Genomic DNA, 26,516 nt, shown 5'->3' on the forward strand with positions numbered 1-26,516 from the left:
TACTGCCACGCTTTAAAATCGGGGCCATAGCTAGAGATACGGCCACGCTTTAAAAGCGTGGCAATAGCCTTATCAAATTAAAAAAAAATCTTTTTTTTCTAATTTTTTCTTTATCACTGCACATTATAAATTTTTAGTCCTTTTTTATTACCAAAACCTAAAAATATAATGTAATTTTTATTACAAGACAAATCAAATGGTAATTAGTGACATATAATTTATACTATAATTATTTTATACATTAATACTCATACATAATATATCTCGAGTTCAAAATTCTTATTTCTCAACCAGAGTATAATAGTAATAATCAAATGGCCAAAGCATCATCTCCATATATATGTCCCACGGAGAAAGAAAATACTAGGGAACTCTTTTTATATGGATAAAAGAACGGAAGAAATTTAAGAGTTCAAAATTACAAGTCACGTTATATATAATAAATTCTATTCTTGTCCTTTACCAACTAACAACAAAAATGAAATTCTTTAAATAGTACAAAATGTCGTCACCCAATTCACGATTAATTTCCACAATTAAATAACCAAAGACTTCAAAAGTAGCCAAGAAGCGGCATCTATATATAATCTGTAAATTAAAAGTTTCATCACTAATAAATTAGAAAGCAATTATGCTAAGTCAAATAAAGATCATGAAAACTAACTTTGTTGATTATATTACCTTCTCAACGCGGACCTATAGATCATCTTGCTCTTCTTGTTGTAACTGGTTGTTATTGACATCAACACGTGGTGAGGGTCCCATGTTGGTGTAAGTGGGAATGAATCTAAGGCATTTATGAGGAAGACTTTGGTGCCATCGAAAGACAAAGAGGGTTAGGGTTGTGGTGGTGCCATTAGAGGTGAAATTAAAAGGAAAAGTAGTTAGTGCTGCTCTTTGCAGCAATGTGTGACCCTGCAGTTTCATTTTCAGAGACTAATCAAATCAATCAAAGAACAAGTCTTTGAACTTTGAAGGACTCCTAAAACAAAAAGCAATAAACTACAAAAGGTAGGATTTGAATCACTGGCCACTTGAAAAGAACTAGGAAGCAGCTAAATGAGGTTTGGTAAGAAAGCTTAGTTCACATAGGATTTATTTAACACCATATTTTTATTTTTATTTATTTAACACACCAATATAAATAGGGTGTGCAAATAAAGAGAAGAAAGCAGGTCAAAATGCATGAGCAATGTGCAAATAATAGCTAGAGTAAGTGTTGGGATTAAGAAACAATTCCTAAGAAAGTTAACAATTCCTAAGTCTAAGATTAAAACATTAGTTAAGTATAACAACAATTAAAATGAGTAAAAATTGCATACTTTAATGAGATCAAAGACCATGTGAGGCCAATTAGGCTAGAGTAAGTGTTGGGATTCCTAATCAGCTTCCTCCAAACCATGATCAAGATGAGTCTTGTCATAACACTAGTAGGTAGCATGTTGGTTGGTTTGGACTCACCTTGAGCTCCATTTTTGGGGTGAAGCTCAGCTGTGGAACTTGAACCAAGCTTTGAAAGCACTGGCCCTTCCTTGTCAACACCATTAGCAACTATTCTGTTACCATCGTACCCAAACTCTTCATAATCTAACAAAAAAAAGTGGAAATAAAATACACACCCCACTAAGAACACAAGAAAATGACATACAGTAGCATATAAGAGACTAATTACTACAATAATATTATTATTGTTATTATTAAAGATTAAAGATACCAACCAAATAATAGGAAGAGAACCCAAAAAAACATGAGAGCCCACAATAATAGGAGATGTGAACATGAAAAAGGGAATAGAAACAAAACAAAGACCTAACAAAACCCCACACTCAAACTTTGAACACCAACAACTATTTATCTTTATACAAGGGACAAAAGAAACATGCATGGTTGCAAAACAAAAACAGGAAAAGTTCCAAGGGGCAAAAAGATTCAAATGAATCTTAAATTCATACTTGAGGAATTCAAAAAAGAGTAAAAATTGTGGCAAAAGCAAACTCTGAAAAGGAAACCGTATAAAGGGACAAAGAAGAAAGTATTGTCTCTTTTGTTGTAATTGAAGATTCTATACCTGTGATAAGCACAATAGGAAACCATTTTTGTTGTCTGTTTATCATTTTTCTCCGAAATGTGCAACTACATTTAAGCAGGAAAATTTAGAGAAAAAAAGTCTCTAAATTATCTATAAGAAAATGCAACATGTCAAATAAACATTAGTCAGGATGCATAACACTGAAATCCAAATTGTAAGAGGTTAACAACAATTCGCAAATGGAAGCCCGAAATAATAAATAAAAAATAAAAACCAGAGTTGATCCGACCTCCATTCGGTAGCCAGCCCTTGATGCACACATGGCATGGAAATAAGTAGAAGATTTGCAATATTGTGTGCATGAACCATGAATTTGCTTACAAATAACACGAATCTGAAATTCAACAAATACAATTTAGATTAACATAGGCATAAAGAAGGAACAAGAGACGTCAAATGAAAACCATTTAGGAAACCTGTAGTCTATATCATTTTACAATTATGTTTTCTAAACAAACTGGGTATTGATATCTCACCTTAACAAAAGAACTTGACGGAATACTAAGAATACCCAAAGCAGGCTCCATCTTCTCATCACTAGCAAAAGTCACTTCAAGCCGAAACCAAGCACAAGTGACATGAACCCATAATGTGTCAATATCTGTTGGCTTTAGAGCACCACCTAAGGAACAATAACACATTAACATAGTGAGGATAAAACAACTTTACTAAAGCTTCAAGATACTATAATATAATTTTATAGCAATACATAAAAGAGAGGAGGAAAAAAAATGGGTTCCAGCCTAATCATGCAAATTAAGAGATATGTCAACTTAGAGTAGGGAAAAAAAGATAAGAAGCTTAACTATTTCATTTTTAGCCATTCAAAAAACCACCAATAAGAGGAACTAAAAGATCAGGGAGCAAAGAAATGATGCTTGACATTCAGATAATGCCCATAGGGATTTGATATTCCCTTCTGTTGTTCACTACAAGCTTTATTTTGCATCTATCACATGCTTCATGTACAACATAAGAACATAGTTAAAGAAACTTATCATCTTCTGTTTCCTGAGTTCACCCGGTCCTTATTATTTTATTTCAGTTCACCCAAATAAACCCAAAAATTGTAGACTAAACACATCACTAGAATAAGGAAGAACTAACAAAACAGAACATCTCCCTTTTCACATTTGGATAAGAATGAAACATTAAACCAAATAAAACCCAAAAACTGAAAATTTTGAACAATTAAATCAAACCATCAATACCAATAAACAAGAATTAAACAAAATCAAAACCCTAACCGTGAATGCTTGAAGTATCGAAACCCTAACCATCAATACCACGGCACTGCAAATGCTGAACGTGGCTGACAGTCGGCACTGACGGGTGGCGAGGAGGAGGGTTGAGGGATGGAAACAGAGGTGCGACGAGTGAAGGAGAGGGAGATGGCAGCACGACGACTTCAGAGAGGGAGACACAATGCGACGGGTGTTGAGCCATGGAGGGACACGGAAGGGGTGCCGACGCAGGGTTATTGGGAGCGAGAGCGACAGCGCCAGCGAAGAACGACCACTGCTCCTGCGTGAGAAGGATGGAGGAGGAGAAGAAGAGTGCTATAGCCGAGACTCGTGAAGGAGGAGGAGGAGGAGGAGGAGAAGAACGACCACTTCTCCTTGGTGTTTAGCCATGAGGGCGACGACGAGTCCACCACTGTTGCTGCTGTCCTGCGTGTCTGCTTGAGAAGGATGGAGAAGGAGACTCGAATGAAGAAAATGAGGGAGAGAGGGAGGCACTATTGCTGTGCGTGAATAAGGGTTAGGGGGATGGTCGAATGGGTAATAAGAAGAGTGCCAAAAAATAAAAAGAAAAAATTAAAAAATTTTTGGAACTTTTTGGCCACGCTTTTGAAGCGTTCCAAAAAAGTTACAAGAAACGGCCACGCTTTTAAAACGTCACCATAACAAAACTTTGTTGCCACGCTTTAAAAGCGTGCCTGTTTTCCTCTATGGCTACGCTTTTTAAGCGTGGAAAAAAAAAGCGTGGCCAAATCTCGAATCAATTGCTACTCTCATAAAAGCGTGGCAGTAGACCTTTTTCGCCACGCTTTTTAAGCGTAGCAAGAAAAAAAGTGGCCAAATCTCTAATCTATCGCCACCCTCTTAAAAGCGTGGCCATTGACCACTTTTGGCCACGCTTTTAAAGCATGATAAGAAAAAAGTGTGGCCATAGGCCTTTTTTCTTGTAGTGAACATTGAACCTGAATTGAAGAAATAACCATAAACTAAGAGAAATCCTAATCCTAAAACCTAAGAGAGAGGAGAGAGCCTCTCTCTCTCTCTCTGAAACTACATCTAAAACCTAAAATTGTGAATTATGAATGTTGTATGAACTGTCTGTATTGATTCTCTGATTCTCCAGCTTTTGTTCTGTGTTTCTGGACTTGGATTTGGGCAGAAAAAGGGCCCAGAAATCGCTGGGGGTGACTTCTGCAATTTTCTGCACGTGGCGTCCGTGACACGTATGCGTGGGTCACGCGTGCGCGTCATTTGGAGTTTTTTCTTGTCACGGGTACGCGTCAGTCACGCGTACGCGTCGCTTGCGTTTTGTGCTAGGCACATGTCCGCATCATCCATGCGTGCGCGTCGCTGCCATTTTCTTCAAAACTCCATTTTGTGCGTTCCTTCCATTTTTGCATGTTTCCTTTCTGTCCTCTAAGCCATTCCTGCCCTATGAAGCCTGAAATTACTTAACACACAGATCACGACATCGAATGGTAATAAAGGATAATTAAAGTAAATATTTTTAAAGCATAGGAAACATGTTTTCACATATATCATAGAATAAGAAAATAATTATAAAACCATGCAAATCTTATGAATAAGTGGGTGAAGAATTGATAAAAACACTTAATTGAGCACAAGATAAATCATAAAATAGTGGTTTATCAACCTCCCCACACTTAAACATTAGCGTGTCCTCATGCTAAATCTAAGAGAAAGGAGTGAAGGTAGAGTGGTGGAATCTTATGCAATGCAATCTATTCTAAATGCAAGCTACCTAAATAAATCATGCAATTCTAATTACTATCCACTTATATATAAAGCTTACATGTGGTTAAATTAAGTCAAATTATTCAAGGAAACATATATGCACATCCAAGACCAAATCATGTTAGAACACATTCACAATTGAGTTGAGTTAATCAAAAGATTTCACAAACTTGCAAGATAATTAATAATTAAACATGGATATATGGAAATGAGCTATTGAACCCTCACTGGATTTGTGTTTACTCTCTAATCACTCAGTGTTTGGGGTTAATCACTCTATTCTTCCCTAGTCATGCTTTCTAAAACTTTGTTCTTCATCTAACCAATCAACAAATATTTAATGTATACATGCAAATATCATAAGGTCTTTTTCAAGGTTGTAATGGGGCTAAAGTAAAGGTGAGGGTATATATATATATATATATATATATATATATATATATATATATATATATATATATATATGGCTAAGTGAGCTATAAATTGAATCCTTGATTAGTCTAAGATCTCACCTAACATATACATACTCTATACAATTTTAAAATTTGCCTAGCTACCCAATTTTTCCACTTTTGTATCACATACTCATGCACCAAACTTATTTTTTATTTTTATCCCATGTGCATTGATTTTTCTATTAAACTTAATAATGGGGTAATTTTGTCCTCTTATTTATTTATTTAATTAAAAGGGATTTATATTTTTTTTACTCTTTTTTTATTTTTTTATTTTTCTTTAAATCACAAACACAACATTTCAATGCACATGGTATTTTAATTATTTTGGTTTCACATGAGCATGCTCCCAAATTTCAAATGATTTATAGAGTTAATACCTTCTTATCAACCCAAGTTCCCATAGTTTCCCCACACTTAGTTTATACATAATCTCTATCTTAATCTAACCAAAGATTCAACTTGAGATTTTTAATTTGTTTTTCTGCTTAAGGCTAGTGATGTGGTTATAGAACAGAAGGGGATTAAAAGGCTCAAGGGGGCTAACAAGGGTGACATAAAATGGTAGGCTTATTTGAGATAAGTGAGTAAAAAAAAGTAATAGCCTCAATCACATGCAAGTATGTAAATACATTCTATATTGGACATATAGACTGAAACAAAGTAAAGATTGCAAGCATAGAAAAGAAGGGCGAAACACACAAGAATGAAAACTATGGTTAAATGTAACCATGCAATTAAGCTAAAAAACTCACAGGTTGTGTGTTCTTTGGCTCAAAAACCATATATCAGTTATGTATATCATGCAACTAGAAATCAAGAGTTTCCATTCAACTTAATGTGAATCTTTGAATGGCTCTTATAAAAATAAGTATTTTCCTTAAAAAATGTTGTCAATTAACCAACATTTATTGCTATATATATATGGTGGGTGGATTGTTGTGATTCTGAAAAACTAAAATTTCTATATCACAACTAATAAGCTAAAAGTGCAAATTAAACTAAATGTCTAAGATATATACACAACCCAAAGTGCAAAATGTAGAAATAAAGTAGAAATAAACAGAAATACAGCAAAAGAAAATGCACAAGTACTGAAAGACAAATAAGATAAAATAAAATAAAAATACAAAAAATAAACAAAATAGGATAAAAAGAGTCTGAAAGTAGTTCACCAAGAATAAAGTTCGCCGGAGATGGCGACCTCCCCACACTTAAATAATAGCATCTTCCCCGATGCTCAATCAAGCTGGGTGTGAAGAAGTGTCATCTCCGGAAGGGTGTGCTGTAGGTGTCTCTGTGGTGGCCTGAGGGTCTGCCTGTTGTAGCGGAGGCTCTGTCTGTAGAGGGATATGTGGATCGGCTGGCTGTATCTGCTGGGGCTCCTTGTGATGTAGCGTAGCCTGCTCGGGTCCTGCTTGCTCAGCCTCAGCTCGTGCCTGCTCCTCCTGGTCATCCGCCTCCTCCTCAGATGGCTCTGATGGTGTGTCAGGCTCAGAGGGGATGTCATGGTGGCTTATGTTTGAACTCATCTAGAAATCTCCACCAACGTTTGCAATTCCAATATCCTCCGGGGTCCCAGACTAGGCACGTAAAGCCTTCAAGCAAGTCAAAGTAGTTTTTCAGGCTCCACGGGTGTTGATTATCAGAATGAATCCCAGGGTCCCAAACCTTGCTTTTGTACCCGTCTTTGTATTGATCTTCATTTTTCCAGTCGGGCGGTATGCAACTTGAATTTCCACTGAAATACCCAAACGTCTCCAAAACCCATTAAATCGAGCTCTATACCAATCCTTGCATTTCCAATCGGAGCGTGGAACCGTATTGAACCTTGGATACTAACTTCTATTACTAACCATCTCCCTCTTACTCTTAAAGCCGCCAAGAGCGCTAAGCTAGCCATCTGTTTCAAGCAAGCCATATTCAAGTGGAAAAGTAAAGATGAAGGCTAAGGATTTTACCCACTTGAAGTTTGTATTTGGTGGTAATGGCCGTGGGAGAGGTGTTTCCAGTGGTTCTTCAAGCTCCACTTCCTTGTACTCCTCTGTGAATTCTTCCAGTTCTTGATAAACCTCTTCAATTGCAACCTCGTCTTGATCAGAGTCTTCGATTTCTTCCTCATCAGTCAAGTCATAAGTTGGGGGTTGAGAAAAATCTACCTCCACATCATCCTCATATTCACTTGGAGAAGAATCTTCTAGCTCAAAGAGTTCAATTGTGACTGCGAGGTCATCATTAGGAAAGCTTGATTCATGATCATCATTACCAAGGAAACTTGCTTCTTGATCTGTGCCGTCCAGTTCTTCATAAGATACATGCTTTGGGGGTTGTGCACAATCCTCCTTAGCATCGATTGCAAATTTCTTGACGAAATTCTCCACAATTCTTAATTCCCATGGAGGTTCAGCGTCTCCTAAGTCTTCAACCAATTCTTCTTCTTTGATAATTGCAGCTTCCTTCACTTGTTCCAGTACAAAGTCATGTTTTGTGTTGTCCACCGGAGCTTCTAGTGTCTCCCTCGTACTGGGGGCTAATCAGTTTATCGTTTGCTCCAATTGATGAAGGGTTGCATGAAATTGGTTCACTGTGTTCTTGAGATGGTCCTGTGATTCTTGGTTCGACGGACATGGATATGGTGCATATGGAAGCGGTGGTTCTTGGGAGTAATTGGATTGGAGTTGGGGTGGATAAGGGTTAGGAGCATATGGAGGTGAATGGTTGTGGTTGGCTTGTGAGTATGGTGGTTCAAAGTTATGTTGAGGAGGTGGTTTATAGGTGTATGATGGAGCTTGTTGGTAACCACAAGGTGGTACACCACATCTATCATCTTGGTACGCACCTCAATGGTTCTTGACCATAGTAATTAGGTGGAGGTTGGTTGTCACGAGAAGGTCCACCACAACTATTGTCTTGGCATGCATTGTAGAAAGGTTGCTGTCCATGGTATCTTGGAAAGTATTGTTGCCGAAAGAGTTGATCAGATCCTCGTGGCTCCTTCCATCTTTGATTGTTTTGACCTTGTGCATGTTCCTGTTATAGCTTCCATTTCTTTCAACAACATTAGAACCAAACTCAAAGCGACGGGGGTGAAAACTCATAGTAGCTAATAAAAATTAAAATTAAAAACAAAAATAAAATCAAATAAACAAGCAAAAGAAAATATTTACAGTAACCAATAATAAGGCACACGTTTGCAATTCTCCGGCAACGACGCCATTATTTTTTTTTTGAACGGACTTCTGCCAGTAAAGAATTTCACAGATAAAGTCTCGTAAGTATAGTTTCTAAACCAACAAAAAATTCTTTCGTACAAAAATTTGGTTGTCACAAGTAACAAAACCCAATATAATTTATAACCAAAGTATTTAAATCTCGGGTCGTATCTCAAGGAATTGTAGGGAAGTATGATTTATTATTGGTTATGGAAAAAGGTATATTTTTGGGGTTTTTGAATTAAAGAACAAATAAATTAAATGACAAGAAAAATAAATTAATAATTAAGAAAACTCTTGGCAAGGTACGAGAACTGGAAATCCCATCCAAGTTATCCTTATCAGGTGTGATGAGAATTGTTATTGCTCCCACTTATTTAACCCTTACTAAATAAAGGAAAGTCAAGTGGACTAATCAACTTGATTCCTCAAGTCCTAGTCAACTCCTATGGAAAGACTAGCTTTAGAGGGATCCAAATCAATCAGCAATTCCCAATTTTCAATCAACCGCTGAGTTTGACAACTCAAGTGTCACCAATTACTCAACCAGAGCCAAAAGGGAAAAAATCTAAATTATTTATATCTTAAATAGAAGAAAGCAATCATAAATCTGAATTACCTCAAATTGTATTTAAACATAAATTCAAATCTAACATGGGAAGGTTCATAAGCCAATTTGGCAACATAAGTAATTAACAAGTAAAAGCATTAGAATAAATAAAAGTAGAAGAGAAACATAAATTAAAGGAACATTGAACCTGAATTGAAGAAATAACCATAAACTAAGAGAAATCCTAATCCTAAAACCTAAGAGAGAGGAGAGAGCCTCTCTCTCTTTGAAACTATGTCTAAAACCTAAAATTGTGAATTATGAATGTTGTATGAAGTGTCTGTATTGGTTCCCCTATTCTCCAACTTCTATTCTGTGTTTCTGGGCTTGAATTTGGGCCGAAAAAGGGCCCAGAAATTGCTAGGGGCGACTTTTGCAATTTTCTGCACGTGGCGTCCGTCACGCGTGCGCGTGGGTCACGCGTGCGCATCATTTGGAGTTTTTCCTTGTCATGCATACACATCAGTCACGCGTACGCATCGCTTGCGTTTTGTTCTAGGCACGCGTCCGCGTCATCCATGCATGCGCGTCGCTGTCATTTTCTTCAAAACTCCATTTTGTGCGTTCCTTCCATTTTTGCATGTTTCCTTTCTGTCCTCTAAGCCATTCCTGCCCTATGAAGCCTGAAATTACTTAACACACAGATCACAGCATCAAATGGTAATAAAGGATAATTAAAGTAAATATTTTTAAAGCATAGGAAACATATTTTCACATATATCATAGAATAAGGAAGGAATTATAAAACCATGCAAATCTTATGAATAAGTAGGTGAAGAATTGATAAAAACACTTAATTGAGCACAAGATAAATCATAAAATAGTGGTTTATCAAAGATCCACATCAGTTTTTAGCTGAATTCATACAGATTTGTGATACTGTAAAGACTAATGGAGTTAATCCTGAAGTCTACAGGCTGATGCTCTTTCCCATTGCTGTAAGAGACAGAGCTAAGCTATGGTTGGATGCCCAACCAAAAGAGAGCTTAGACTCTTGGAAAAAGCTGGTTAATGCTTTTCTAGCAAATTTCTTTCCCCGCTCAAAGGATGAGCAAAATTAGAGTGGAAGTTCAAACCTTCAGACAAAGAGAAGGTGAATCCCTCGATGAAGCTTGGGAAAGAGACAAGCAACTGATCAGGAGATGTCCTCCTGACATACTCTCAGAATGGTCTATCATAGGGTGTTCTATGATGGCTTGTTTGAGACATCCAAAATTTCATTGGATAACTCTATAGGTGGATCACTCCACTTGAAGAAAACACCTGCAGAAGCAAGAGAACTCATTGACATGGTTGCAAACAACCAATTCATGCACACTTCTAAAAAGAATCCTGTAAACCATGGAATCCCTCAGAAGAATGGAGTTCAAGAAGTTGATACTCTGAATGCCATATTGGCTAAGAATAAGATCTTGACTCAACAAGTCACTATGATCTCCCAGCATCTGACTGGAATACAAACTGCAGCTGGCAGTACTCAGGAAGCTTCTCCTGAAGAAGAAGCTTATGATCCTGATCAACCCACCATGGATGAGGTGAATTACATGGGAGAACCCTATGGAAACACCAACAACCCTTCATAGAGGAACCATCCTAACTTTTCATAGAAGGATCAACAGAAACCTTAGCAAGGTTTTAGTAACAATCAAGGTGGAAGGAACCAGAATAGGTTCAATAATAGACCACCATTCCCATATTCTCAAAGGAATATGGAAATCTCTAAGCAGAGCCTTTCTGACTTAGTTACTCTGGTTTTCAGCCTCTCGTAGACCACTCACAGTTTCATTAATGAAACAAGGTCCTCCATTAGAAACTTGGAGGTACAAGTTGGTCAACTGAGCAAGAGGATCCCTAAGACTCCTCCAGAAACTCTTCCAAGTAACATTGAGGTGAATCCTAGAGAAGAGTGCAAGGCCATAACTATAGAGGTAGAGGCCGAATCTGAGGAGAATGAGGTGGCATTAAACGCCAGTGAAGGACATATCACTGGGCATTCAACGCCGATCCTGGCCACAGAGCTGGCGTTGAACGCCAGCTAGGGAGCACTGGTTGGGCGTTCAACGCCTAAACACATAGGCTTTCTAGCGTTGAAAGCCAGTGAGGAACCCCTCACTGGGTGTTCAATGCCCAACCAGGCAGCCATTCTGGCACTGAACGCCAGTGAGGAACCCCTCACTTGGCGTTCAATTCCCAAAACACTAGAGGAGCAAGTTGTTCGGTACCTAGGAGCTCTTATGAAGTTGAATGCTAAATTATTTGGTACAAAGCCTCTGGAGGAAGAACCTCCACTGCTTTCCAAATAACTCTATGCTTTGGTTCAGCAGAGGCTACCTCAGAAGCTTCCAGATCCTGGATGCATTCTGATTCCTTGCACCATAGGAACCATGACCTTTGATAAGGCTCTGTGTGACCTAGGGTTAGGCATAAACCTCATGCCACTCTCCGTAATGGAGAAACTGGGAATCTTTGTGGTACAAGTTGCAAACATCTCACTAGAGATGGCAGACAAGACAATGAAGAAGCCATATGGCTTAGTAGAGAATGTCTTGGTAAAAGTTGAAAACCACTACATCCCTGCAAACTTCATCATCTTGGACATTGGAGAGGATGAGGATGACTCTGTCATCCTTGGAAGACCTTTCCTAGCCACTGCTAATGTTATCATTAATGTGGCTAAGGGAGAACTGACCCTACAACTAGGGGAGGACCACATCTTGTTCAAGATGCCTCACCCCAATTCTCCCTCCAAAAGAGAGATAACTGTGTAACACCTAGTATTCCAACCCTTTCTTTCTGTGCAGAGCTCTGCAGAGCCCCCAAACATCAATTCTATGTTTGGTGTTGGGCAGCCATCAACAAGCTCTAAGCACAAAGGTACTAAGAAGAAAGTACCTAAATGTTGGAAGGACAAGAAAGTCCCAACTGAAGGCCTCTCACCTAGCATGAGAGTTGTCTTCACTAAGAAGCCAGTCTTACCACATACAGTGAGTCGTGTCCTATCTTTAGAGCATGTGGAGCTAGTTCATGAGAAGACAGGAAGAAGGTTCACTGCAAGGGGCCAAAATCTGAGCCCATACTCACCTCCGTAAGGAGCTAACCGTCAAGCTAATGACGTTAAAGAAGCACTTGTTGGGAAGCAACCCAACCTTAGTTAATTATTTATTTTCTTTCAGTTCGTTTTTTCAGTTATGTCTAGAGTCGTGATCATATGCAGCTGTCAGAATAGAGATAGAATTTCACAACAATGAAAATAGAACACTCTGGATGGATTGTTAAAGTTGAACGCCACCCAGGGTATCCCTGCTGGGCGTTCAACGCCCCTCATGGGCAATATTGCTGGCGTTGAACGCCAACCAGGGAGCAGCCCCTAGGCATTCAAACGCCAGTGCAGAGAAGTAGGAAATCTGGATTCCCTAGCCTCTCAGGACCTGTGGGTCCCACAGCATCTTTCACCTACCCCTACTTACTTTCACACTTTCCCATACACACTTCCCTATAAACCCTAGCCCAATCACATCCATACCACTTCCCCAAAACCATCATATCTCCCACCTACCCCCACCCACTTCAAAATCAAATTTTCCACCCAAAATCCCACCCATGGCCGAACCCTACCTTTTCCCACTCCTATAAATACCTCTCTTCATAACCTTTCATACACACACCTCTCATACACTCATAAACCTACAAGGTCGAGCCCTCTCTCTTCCTCTTTCTACTTCTATTTTCTTCTTCTTCTACTCCATTCTTCTCTTTTCTTTATTTTTGCTTGAGGACGAGCAAAGTTTTAAGTTTGGTATTGGAAAAGTATAGCTTTTTTCTTTCCATTACCATTCATGGTACCCAAGGTTGGAGACTCCTCTAGAAAGAGGAAAGGAAAGACAGTAGCCACTCCTCTGAATCTTGGGAGATGGAAAGATTCATCACCAAAACTCATCAAGACCACTTCTATGAAGTAATGGCAGGGAAGAAAGTGATCCCTGAGGTCCCTTTCAGGCTCAAGAAGAATGAGTATCCAAAAATCCGAAGAGAGATCCGGAGAAGAGGTTGGGAAGTCCTAACCAATCCCATTCAGGATGTTATGATTCTCATAGTGCAAGAGTTCTTTGCTAATGCATGGGTTACTAAAAACTATGACACTAGTGTAAACCCAAATTCAAGGAATTGGACCACCATGGTCCGAGGAAGAATCTTAGATTTCAGCCCAGAAAGTGTGAGGTTGGCGTTCAACTTGCCTCTAATGCAATGAGATCCTCATCCTTACACAAGGAGAGTCAACTTTGATCAGAGATTGGATCAAGTGCTCTCTGATATCTGTGTAGAAGGAGCACAATGGAAAAAGAATTCCCAAGGCAAGCCCATTCAACTAAGAAGGGTTGACCTAAAGCCCATAGCTAGAGGATGGTTGAAATTCATCCAACGTTCCATCATCCCCACTAGCAATCGGTCAGAAGTGACTGTTGACAGAGCCATCATAATCTATTGCATCATGATTAGAAGTGAGGTGGAAGTACATGATGTGATTCCTCAAGAATTATACAAGGTAGCTGAGAAGCCTCACACCAATGCAAGTTAGCATTCCCACACCTCATCTGTCATCTATGAAATTCAGCTGGAATTGTCATAGAAGGAGATATCTCCATTGGGGAGGATAAGCCCATCACTAAGAAGAGGATGGAGCAAACTAGAGAGCATGCACAAGAGCCTGTGCAGCTGCCTCAGTATGAGATCCCTAAGATGCATCAAGGGATGTACTTTCCTCCCCAAAGCTATTGGGATCAATGGCAAACTTCTCTTGGAGAATTAAGCACTAACATAGAGCAATTGAGGGTGGAACATCAAGAGTATTTCACCACCCTCAATGAAATAAGAGAAGATCAAAGAGCCATCAGAAAAGACCAAAGTGCTATGAGGGAAGAGCAACAAAGGCAAAGGAGTGATATAGAAGAGATCAAGCATCATATTGGATCCTCAAGGAGGAACACTAGCCGGCACCATTAAAGGTGGACTCGTTCTCTTTTACTTCCTCTCTTTTTCTATTTTTCTGTTATGTTATTTGTTTTCCTGTTATAGTTGCATGATCATTTGCATTCATGTCTTAAAGTTGTAAAATGTTCCATCTATCTCTCACCTTACTTAAAAGAAAATTTTTATTTGAAAAGAATTGAGAGATGCATGAATTTCAAGTTTAAAATAAGAGTAGTTCAATAATTTTGATGTGGTGGCATTGCTTTTATTTTCTGAATGTATGATTGATGAACGGATTTTTTGCTAGTAAAGAATTCACAATAAATTCCCGTTGCAAGTATAGTTTCTAAACCAACAATAATCCTTTCACACAAAAATTTGGTTGTCACTAAAGCAAACCTAATAAAATTAAACCGAAGTATTTAAACCTCGGGTCGTCTCTCAAGGAGTTGCAGGGAGGTCTGTGGTGTGGGAAATCGTGATTCACACTTTTCACAACTCCGCACAACTAACCAGCAAGTGCACTGGGTCGTCCAAGTAATAAACCTTACGTGAGTAAGGGTCGATCCCACGGAGATTGACGGCTTGAAGCAAGCTATGGTCATCTTGTAAATCTCAGTCAGGTGGATTCAAATGGTTTTGAGGTTTTGATAATTAAAATATAAATAAAACATAAAATAAGATAGAGATACTTATGTGATTCATTGGTGGGAATTTCAGATAAGCGTTTGGAGATGCTTTGTTGCTTCTGAACCTCTGCTTTCCTATTGTCTTCTTCCAATCATGTGCACTCCCTTCCATGGCAAGCTGTAGGATCTTCTCAGTGAAAATGGTCCTCTACGGTCTCTACACGGCTAATCAACTGTCGGATTTCTCGTCTCGGATGAAAAATACCAGGCACAGCTACCGCATGGCTAATCATCTGTCAGTTCCCGCTAGCGTCGGAATAGGATCCATTGATCCTTTTGCACACTGTCACTGTGCCCAACATTCGCAGGTTTGAAGCTCGTCACAGTCATCCCTTCCCAAATCCTACTCGTAATACCACAGACAAGGTTTAGACTTTCCGGATCCCAGGAATGCTGCCAATGATTCTAGCCTATACCACGAAGATACTAATCTCACGGACTCGGTCCGTGTATTAGATATCCAAGAGAATATACTCCAGCTGTCGTCCAATGACTACGTTGAACATCATGTAGACCACTTTGTGGTTGTCAGGCACGCGGATCTAGGCTAAGCGAGTAACGAAGATTGGGTGATTGTCATGGGTCACTGGTGCGCAAAAATTGTGATTACACTTTGATTATGTAGAATTCATCGCTCTTTCTTTCCCTGGTAATGGCGCCAAAAACATTATGCCAATACCATGGTTCACAACTTCGCACAACTAACCAGCAAGTGCACTGGGTCGTCCAAGTAATACCTTACGTGAGTAAGGGTCGAATCCCACGGAGATTGTTGGTATGAAGCAAGCTATGGTCACCTTGTAAATCTCAGTCAGGCGGATATAAAATAGTGATGGGGGTTTTTGAAATTAATTAATAAACAGGGATAGAAATACTTATGTAAATCATTGGTGAGAATTTCAGATAAGCGAATAGAGATGCTTTCGTTCCTCTGAACCTCTGCTTTCCTGCTATCTTCATCCAATCAGTCTTACTCATTTCCATGGCTGGCTTTATGTGATACATCACCACTGTCAATGGCTACTTTCGGTCTTCTCTTGGGAAAATGATCCAAATGCCCTGTCACGGCACGGCTAATCGTCTGGAGGCATCACCCTTGTCAATGGTTTCATCTTATCCTCTCAGTGAAAATGGTCAACGCACCCTATCACGGCACGGCTATTCATCTGTCGGTTCTTGATCATGCTGGAATAGGATTTACTATCCTTTTGCGTCTGTGGTGCACGAAATTGTGATGTCCAGGCTCAAACTATTCCTGGCACGTGAGCAACTTGGTACGCGTAATCGTGATTGCACATTCATAATTTGTCACAACTTCGATACAACTAACCAGCAAGTGCACTGGGTCGTCCAAGTAATACCTTACGTGAGTAAGGGTCGAATCCCACGGAGATTGTTGGTATGAAGCAAGCTATGGTCACCTTGCAAATCTCAGTTAGGCAGATATAAATGGATAATGGTGTTTTCGAATTTAATATAATAAAATAGGGATAGAAATACTTATGTAATTCATTGGTAGGAATTTCAGATAAGCGAATGGAGATGCTTTCGTTCCTCTGAACCTCTGCTTTCCTGCTATCTTCATCCAATCAGTCTTACTCCTTTCCATGGCTAGCTTTATGCAAGGGCATCACCGTTGTCAGTGGCTACATCCCCTCCTCTCAGTGAATAATATGCTCACGCACCCTGTCACGGCACGGCTATTCATCTGTCGGTTCCCGATCATGCTGGAATAGGATTCACCCTCCTTTTGCGTCTGTCACTAACGCCCAACAATCGCGAGTTTGAAGCTCGTCACTGTCATTCAATCATTGAATCCTACTCGGAATACCACAGACAAGGTTTAGACTTTTCGGATTCTCTTGAATGCCGGCATCATTCTAGCTTACGCCACAAAGATTCCGGTTAAGAGATCTAAGAGATATTCATTCTAGCTTATTTCATGTAGAACAGAAGTGTTTGTCAGGCACGCGTTCATAAAGGAGAAGGATGATGAGCGTCACACATAATCATCACCTTCATCACGTTCTTGGGTGCGAATGGATATCTTAGAAGTGAAATAAGATGAATTGAATAGAAAACAGAAGTACTTTGCATTAATCTTTGAGGAACAGCAGAGCTCCACACCTTAATCTATGGAGTGTAGAAACTCTACCGTTGAAAATACATAAGTGAAAGTCCAGGCATGGCCGAGATGGCCAGCCCCTAAAGTCTAAGAACAATGCGTTCAAAGATGATCCTAAGATCCTAAGATGATCAAAAGATGCCTAATACAATAGTAAAAGGTCTTATTTATAATAAACTAGCTACTAGGGTTTACATGAGTAAGTAATTGATGTATAAATCCACTTCCTGGGCCCACTTGGTGTGTGTTTGGGCTGAGCCTGAGTGTTTCACGTGTAGAAGTCCTTCTTGGAGTTGAACGCCAGTTTTTGTGCCAGTTTGGGCGTTCAACTCTGGTTTTGGCTCCTTTTCTGGCGCTGGACGCCAGATTTGGGTAGAAAGCTGGCGTTGAACGCCAGTTTACGTTGTCTATTCTTGGCCAAAGTATGGACTATTATATATTGTTGGAAAGCCTTGGATGTTTTCCAAAGCAATTGGAAGCGCGCCATTTCGAGTTCTGTAGCTCCATAAAATCCACTTTGAGTGCAGGGAGGTCAGAATCCAACAGCATCAGCAGTCCTTCTTCAACCTCTGAATCAGATTTTTGCTCAAGTCCCTCAATTTCAGTCAGAAAATACCTGAAATCACAGAAAAACACACAAACTCATAGTAAAGTCCAGAAATGTGAATTTAACATAAAAACTAATGAAAACATCCCTAAAAGTAACTAGATCCTACTAAAAACATACTAAAAACAATGTCAAAAAGCGTATAAATTATCCGCTCATCACAACACCAAACTTAAATTGTTGCTTGTCCCCAAGCAACTAAAAATCAAATAAGATAAAAAGAAGAGAATATACTATAAATTCCAAACTATCAATGAAACATAGCTCCAATTAAATGAACGGGACTTATAGCTTTTTGCCTCTTGAATAGTTTTGGCATCTCACTTTATCCATTGAGGTTCAGAATGATTGGCATCTATAGGAACTCAGAGTTCAGATAGTGTTATTGACTCTCCTAGTTCAGTATGATGATTCTTGAACACAGCTTCCTTATGAGTCTTGGCCGTGGCCCTAAGCACTTTGTTTTCCAGTATTACCACCGGATACATAAATGCCACAGACACATAATTGGGTGAACCTTTTCAGATTGTGACTCAGCTTTGCTAGACTCCCCAATTAGAGGTGTCCAGGGCTCTTAAGCACACTCCTTTTTTTTTTTGCTTTGGACCTTGACTTTAACCGCTCAGTCTCAAGTTTTCACTTGACACCTACACGCCACAAGCACATGGTTAGGGACAGCTTGGTTTAGCCGCTTAGACCAGGATTTTATTCCTTTAGGCCCTCCTATCTACTGATGCTCAAAGCCTTGGGATCCTTTTTATTGCCCTTGCCTTTTGGTTTTAAGGGTTATTGGCTTTTTGCTCTTGCCTCTTGGTTTTAAGAGCTTTTGGCTTTTTCTGCTTGCTTTTCTTTCTTTTTCTTTATTATTTTTTTTTCTGCAAGCTTTGTTCTTTGCTGCTTTTTCTTGCTTCAAGAATCATTTTTATGATTTTTCAGATTATCAAATAACATGTCTCCTAGTCATCATTCTTTCAAGAGCCAACATATTTAACATTCTTAAACAACAACTTCAAAAGACATATGCACTGTTCAAGCATATATTCAGAAAACAAGAAGCATTGTCACCACATCAATATAATTAAACTAAGTTCAAGGATAAATTCGAAACTCATGTACTTCTTGTTCTTTTGAATTAAAACATTTTTCATTTAAGAGAGGTGATGGATTCATAGGACATTTATAACTTTAAGACAAAGTTACTAACTACTAATGATCATGTAATGAAGACACAAACACAAATAAGCACATAACATAGAAAACGAAAAACAGAGAAAGTAAGAACAAGGAATGAGTCCACCTTAGTGATGTCCTTGAGCTCTTCTATGTCTCTTCCTTGTCTTTGCTGCTCCTCCTTCATTGCTTTTAGATCTTCTCTGATTTCATGAAGGATGATGGAATGCTCTTGATGTTCCACCCTTAGTTGCTTCCAATAATTGTGTGGAAGAAGATGAATCCCTTGAGGTATCTCAGGGATCTCTTGATTTGCAGTCAAATGTTCTACCACTGAGCTATAGACCCTTGATGGAAGCTTTTGTCTTCCCTTTTCTCTTTCTAGAGGTTTCTCCGGCCTTAGGTGCCATCAATGGTTATGAAAAAAAAAACAAAAAAGCTATGCTTTTACCACAACAAACTTAGAATGTTGCTCGCCCTCGAGCAAAAGAAGAAAGAATAGAAGAATAAGAAGAAGATATGGAGGAGATGGATGAGAGTGTGTATTCGGCCATATGGGTGGGATTGGGTGGGAGAGAGATGTTAAATTTTGAAGGTAGTGGGTGTATGGATGTGAGTGGTAAATGGAAAACAGAAGGGATGATCATGAATGGAAAGAGAGATGATGAGGTAGGTGGGGATCCTGTGGGGTCCACAGATCCTGAGGTGTCAAGGCATTTACATCCCTGCACCAATTTAGGCATGTAAAATGCCCTTGCACACAACTCTGGGCGTTCAGCGCCAGGTTGGTGCCCATTTTGGGCGTTCAACGCCCATTTACTAGCCATTTCTGGCGTTGAACGCCAGAACCATGCCTGTTCTGGCATTCAGCGCCCAGAAGCTGCCCATTTTGGGCGTTCAGCGCCAGAATCATGCTCTGTTCTGGCGCTGAACGCCAGACAGATGCTCCTCCAGGGTGTGATTTTTCTTCTGCTGTTTTTGATTCCGTTTTCAATTTTTATATTTATTTTGTGACTCCACATGATCATTAACCTAAGAAAATATGAAAAACAAAAATAATAGAGTTAGATAAATAAACATTGGGTTGCCTCCCAACAAGCGCTTCTTTAATGTCAATAGCTTGACAGTGGGCTCTCATGGAGCCTCACAGATGTGCAGAGCTTTGTTGAAACTCTCCAACACCAAACTTAGAGTTTGGTTGTGGCCTCCCAACACCAAACTTAGAGTTTGACTGTGGGGGCTCTAGTTGACTCTGCTTTGAGAGAAGCTTTTTCTGCTTCCTCTCCATGGTTGCAGAGGGAGATCCTTGAGTTTTAAACACAAGGGAGTCCTCATTCCATTGAAGGGCTATTTCTCCTCTGTCAACATCAATCACAGCTCTTGCTGTGGCCAGGAAAGGTCTTCCTAGGATGATGGATTCATCCTCTTCCTTTCCAGTATCCAGGACTATGAAATCAGCAGGGATGTAAAGGCCTTCAACCTTTACTAACACGTCCTCTACTTGTCCATAAGCCTGTTTTCTTGAATTGTCTACCATCTCTAATGAGATTTTAGCAGCTTGCACCCCATAGATTCCCAGTTTCTCTATTACAGAGAGGGGCATGAGGTTTATTCCTGAACTAAGGTCACACAGAGCCTTAAAGATCATGGTGCCTATGGTGCAGGGTATTATGAACTTTCCAGGATCCTATCTCTTCTGAGGCAATGTCAGTTGATCCAAATCACTTAGTTCATTGATGAACAAGGGAGGTTCAACTTCCCAAGTATCAATGCCAAATAATTTGGCATTCAGCTTCATGATTGCACCAAGAAACTTGGCAGTTTGCTCTTCAGTAACATCCTCATTCTCTTCAGAAGAGGAATACTCATCAGAGCTCATGAAGGGCATAAGGAGGTTCAATGGAATCTTTATGGTCTCTAGATGAGCCTCAGAGTCCTTTGATTCCTCAGAGGGAAGCTTCTTATTGATCACTGAACATCCCAGGAGGTCTTCCTCCTTGGGATTCACGTCCTCTCTTTCCCTTACAGGTTCGGCCATGGTGCTTATGTCAATGGCATTGCACTCTCCTTTTGGGTTCTCTTCTGTATTGCTTGGGAGAGTACTAGGAGGGATTTCAGTGATCTTTTTACTCAGCTGGCCCACTTGTGCTTCCAGATTTCTAATGGAAGACCTTGTTTCATTCATGAAACTTACAGTGGCCTTAGATAGATCAGAGACTAGATTTGCTAAATTAGAAGCATTTTGTTCAGAGTTCTCTGTCTGTTGCTGAGTTGATGATGGAAAAGGCTTGCTATTGCTAAACCTGTTTCTTCCACCATTATTAAAGCCTTGTTGGGGCTTTTGATCCTTCCATGAGAAATTTGGATGATTTCTCCATGTTGAGTTATAGGTGTTTCCATAAGGTTCACCTAAGTAATTTACCTCTGCTATTGCAGGGTTCTCAGGATCATAAGCTTCTTCTTCAGAAGATGCCTCTTGAGTACTGTTGGATGCAGCTTGCATTCCATGCAGACTCTGAGAGATCATATTGACTTGCTGAGTCAATATTTTATTCTGAGCCAATATGGCATTCAGAGTATCAACCTCAAGAACTCCCTTCTTCATAGGCGTCCCATTACTCACAGGATTCCTTTCAGAAGTGTACATGAACTGGTTATTAGCAACCATGTCAATGAGTTCTTGAGCTTCTGCAGGCGTTTTCTTTAGGTGAATGGATCCACCTGCAGAAGTGTCCAGTGACATCTTTGATAGCTCAGATAAACCATCATAGAATATATCCAGGATGGTCCATTCTGAAAGCATGTCAGAAGGACACTTTTTGGTCAACTGTTTGTATCTTTCCCAAGCTTCATAGAGGGATTCACCTTCTTTCTGTCTGAAGGTTTGAACATCAGCTCTAAGCTTGCTCAGCTTTTGAGGAGGAAAGTACTTTGCTAAAAAAGCCGTGACCAGCTTATCCCAAGAGTTCAGGCTGTCTTTGGGTTGAGAATCCAACCATAATCTAGCTCTGTCTCTTACAGCAAAAGGGAAAAGCATGAGCCTGTAGACTTCAGGATCTACTCCATTAGTCTTAACAGTATCACATATCTGCAAGAATTCAGTTAAGAACTGAAAAGGATCTTCAGATGGAAGTCCATGAAACTTGCAGTTCTGCTGCATCAGAGAAACTAATTGAGGTTTCAGCTCAAAGTTGTTTGCTCCAATGGCAGGAATGGAGATGCTTCTTCCATGTGAATTGGAATTAGGTGCAGTAAAGTCACCAAGCATCTTCCTTACATTATTATTATTTTCGGTTGCCATCTCCTCTTCCTGTTCGAAAATTTCTGAAAGGTTTTCTCTGGATTGTTATAATTTAGCTTCTCTTAATTTTCTCTTCAGAGTCCTTTCTGGTTCTGGATCTGCTTTCACAAGAATGTTCTTATCCTTGCTCCTGCTCATATGACAAAGAAGAAGGCACAGAAAAATAATAATAATAATAGAGATCCTTTATACCACAGTATAGGGATCCCTGTGTAAGTAGAAGAAGAGGGGGAGACAAACAATGTAATATAATGGAAGAAACACAACTGTGAGGATGGCAGAGATGTGAGATGAGATGTTAGGATATGAATGAATAAATAGAATAAAATGGGGGAGGGATAATTTTCGAAAATTATTTTGAAAAAGAGTTAATGATTTTCGAAAAATGGTTTTTGAAAATTGTTAGTATTTTTTCGAAAAATTTTTAAAATTAAAAATAAAAATAAGAATAATTAGTTAATTAAAAAGAAATTTTTGAAAAAGAGGGAAGATATTTTCGAAAATTAGAGAGAGAGAGTTAGTTAGGTAGTTTTGAAAAAGTTAAGAAACAAACAAAAAGTTAGTTAGTTAGTTGAAACAAATTTTGAAAAGATAAGAAGTTAGGAGGTTAGGAAAGATATTTTGAAAAGATATTTTTGAAAAAGATAAGATAAGAAGATATTTTTGAAAAGATATGATAGAAATTAGTTTTTGAAAAAAAGATTTGATTTTTAAAATCACAATTAATGACTTGATTCACAAGAAATCACAAGATATGATTCTAGAACTCAAAGTTTGAATCTTTCTTAACAAGCAAGTAAAAAACTTCAAATTTTTGAATCAAAACATTAATTGATTATGTTATTTTCGAAAATTTGGTATAAAAATAAGAAAAAGATTTTTGAAAAATATTTTTGGAATTTTCGAAAATAACTAAGACTTTTGAAAAAGATTTGATTTTTGAAAAAGATTTTGAAAAAGATAAGATTTTCAAATTGAAAATTTGATTTGACTCATAAGAAACAACTTGATTTTAAAAAATTTTGAAAAAGTCAATCCAAATTTTCGAATTTGATGAGAGAAAAAGGGAAAGATATTTTTTTTTATTTTTGAATTTTTTTTTTTGATGAGAGAGAGAAACATGAAAATGATACAATGCATGAGAAATTTAGATCAAAACATGTGATGCATGCAAAAATGCTATGAATGTCAAGATGAACACCAAGAACACTATGAAGATCATGATGAACATCAAGAACACATTTTTGAAAAATTTTTAATGCAAAGAAAACATGCAAGACACCAAACTTAGAATTCTTTAATGCTTAGACATAAAGAATTCAGGAATGCATATGAAAAACAAGAAAAGACACAAAACATGCAAATGCAAAGATCAAACAAGAAGACTTACCAAGAACAACTTGAAGATCATGAAGAACACTATGAATGCATGAATTTTCGAAAAAAATGCAAGATGCACATGCAATTGACACCAAACTTATAACATGACTCAAGACTCAAACAAGAAACATAAAAATATTTTTTATTTTTATGATTTTATGATTTTTTTGTATTTTCTTTTAATTTTTTCGAAAAAATCATTTGAAAAAGAAAAATAAGGATTCCAAAATTTTTAATTTGAATTCTAGGAATCTTGCCATGTTAGTCTAAAGCTCCAATCAAAGGGTCAGGCATGGCTTAATAGCCAGCCAAGCTTTAGTCAAAATATGAGTGTAATTCATTCAATTTTAAGCCAAAACTTCAGTCCAAAAGAATTTAGACATGGCTTTACAGCCAGACAGGCTTTAACATGCTTCATGAAACACTAGAATTCATTCTTAAAAATTCTGAAGAAAAATAGATTTTTGAAAACATTTTTTTTTCGAAAACAAAGGAGAAAATTTTTGAAAGATTTTTAAAAAAAATTTTTTAAAAACTTTTTGAAAAGAAAATGAAAAGAAAGTTACCTAATCTGAGTAACAAGATGAACCGTCAGTTGTCCAAACTCGAACAATCCCCGGCAACAGCGCCAAAAATTTGGTGCGCAGAAATTGTGATTACACTTTGATTATGTAGAATTCATCGCTCTTTCTTTCCCTGGTAATGGCGCCAAAAACATGATGCCAATACCATGGTTCACAACTTCGCACAACTAACCAGCAAGTGCACTGGGTCGTCCAAGTAATACCTTACGTGAGTAAGGGTCGAATCCCACGGAGATTGTTGGTATGAAGCAAGCTATGGTCACCTTGTAAATCTCAGTCAGGCGGATATAAAATAGTGATGGGGTTTTCGAAATTAATTAATAAACAGGGATAGAAATACTTATGTAAATTATTGGTGAGAATTTCAGATAAGCGAATAGAGATGCTTTCGTTCCTCTGAACCTCTGCTTTCCTGCTATCTTCATCCAATCAGTCTTACTCCTTTCCATGCCTGGCTTTAGGTGATACATCACCACTGTCAATGGCTACTTTCGGTCTTCTCTTGGGAAAATGATCCAAATGCCCTGTCACGGCACGGCTAATCGTCTGGAGGCATCACCCTTGTCAATGGTTTCATCTTATCCTCTCAGTGAAAATGGTCAACGCACCCTATCACGGCACGACTATTCATCTGTCGGTTCTCGATCATGCTGGAATAGGATTTACTATCCTTTTGCGTCTGTGGTGCACGAAATTGTGATGTCCAGGCTCAAACTATTCCTGGCACGTGAGTAACTTGGTACGCGTAATCGTGATTACACATTCATAATTTGTCACAACTTCGATACAACTAACCAGCAAGTGCACTGGGTCGTCCAAGTAATACCTTACGTGAGTAAGGGTCGAATCCCACAGAGATTGTTGGTATGAAGTAAGCTATGGTCACCTTGCAAATCTCAGTTAGGCAGATATAAATGGATAATGGTGTTTTCAAATTTAATATAATAAAATAGGGATAGAAATACTTATGTAATTCATTGGTAGGAATTTCAGATAAGCGAATGGAGATGCTTTCGTTCCTCTGAACCTCTGCTTTCCTGCTATCTTCATCCAATCAGTCTTACTCCTTTCCATGGCTAGCTTTATGCAAGGGCATCACCGTTGTCAGTGGCTACATCCCCTCCTCTCAGTGAATAATATGCTCACGCACCCTGTCACGGCACGGCTATTCATCTGTCGGTTCCCGATCATGCTGGAATAGGATTCACCCTCCTTTTGCGTCTGTCACTAACGCCCAACAATCGCGAGTTTGAAGCTCGTCACTGTCATTCAATCATTGAATCCTACTCGGAATACCACAGACAAGGTTTAGACTTTTCGGATTCCCTTGAATGCCGCCATCATTCTAGCTTACGCCACAAAGATTCCGGTTAAGAGATCTAAGAGATATTCATTCTAGCTTATTTCATGTAGAACAGAAGTGTTTGTCAGGCACGCATTCATAAAGGAGAAGGATGATGAGCGTCACACATAATCATCACCTTCATCACGTTCTTGGGTGCGAATGGATATCTTAGAAGCGAAATAAGATGAATTGAATAGAAAACAGAAGTACTTTGCATTAATCTTTGAGGAACAGCAGAGCTCCACACCTTAATCTATGGAGTGTATAAACTCTACCGTTGAAAATACATAAGTGAAAGTCCAGGCATGGCCGAGATGGCCAGCCCCTAAAGTCTAAGAACAATGCATTCAAAGATGATCCTAAGATCCTAAGATGATCAAAAGATGCCTAATACAATAGTAAAAGGTCCTATTTATAATAAACTAGCTACTAGGGTTTACATGAGTAAGTAATTGATGTATAAATCCACTTCCTGGGCCCACTTGGTGTGTGTTTGGGCTGAGCCTGAGTGTTGCACGTGTAGAGGTCCTTCTTGGAGTTGAACGCCAGTTTTTGTGCCAGTTTGGGCGTTCAACTCTGGTTTTGGCTCCTTTTCTGGCGCTGGACGCCAGATTTGGATAGAAAGCTGGCGTTGAACGCCAGTTTACGTTGTCTATTCTTGGCCAAAGTATGGACTATTATATATTGCTGGAAAGCCCTGGATGTCTACTTTCCAACGCAATTGGAAGCGCGCCATTTGGAGTTCTGTAGCTCCAGAAAATCCACTTTGAGTGCAGGGAGGTCAGAATCCAACAGCATCAGCAGTCCTTCTTCAACCTCTGAATTAGATTTTTGCTCAAGTCCCTCAATTTCAGTCAGAAAATACCTGAAATCACAGAAAAACACACAAACTCATAGTAAAGTCGAGAAATGTGAATTTAACATAAAAACTAATGAAAACATCCCTAAAAGTAACTAGATCCTACTAAAAACATACTAAAAACAA

General features: G+C 38.8%; 1 long non-coding RNA gene and 1 other non-coding gene across 4 annotated transcripts; one reads left to right on the top strand and one right to left on the bottom strand.

Moving 5' to 3' along the window:
* Window positions 1–269: 269 nt before the first annotated feature.
* On the bottom strand, window positions 270–3,844 carry LOC140176515 (uncharacterized). Of its 3 annotated transcripts, none has more exons than XR_011868126.1 (5): window positions 3,337–3,844; window positions 2,566–2,711; window positions 2,319–2,423; window positions 682–2,133; window positions 270–588 (listed from the first exon to the last, which is right to left on the bottom strand). It is a non-coding gene; the product is annotated as an uncharacterized lncRNA (long non-coding RNA). The 3 variants fall into 3 exon arrangements; XR_011868127.1 differs by having other exon boundaries at window positions 682–915; window positions 1,323–2,423; XR_011868125.1 differs by having other exon boundaries at window positions 682–2,423.
* A 17,874-nt stretch (window positions 3,845–21,718) lies between these two features.
* LOC112724553 (small nucleolar RNA R71) lies at window positions 21,719–21,826 on the top strand. The gene has a single exon (XR_003163710.1). It is a non-coding gene; the product is annotated as a small nucleolar RNA R71 (small nucleolar RNA).
* The last annotated feature ends 4,690 nt before the right edge of the window (window positions 21,827–26,516 follow it).

The sequence above is a fragment of the Arachis hypogaea genome, chromosome 11, assembly GCF_003086295.3.
Source record: "Arachis hypogaea cultivar Tifrunner chromosome 11, arahy.Tifrunner.gnm2.J5K5, whole genome shotgun sequence".
In the NCBI taxonomy this organism is placed as follows: Eukaryota; Viridiplantae; Streptophyta; class Magnoliopsida; order Fabales; family Fabaceae; genus Arachis; species Arachis hypogaea.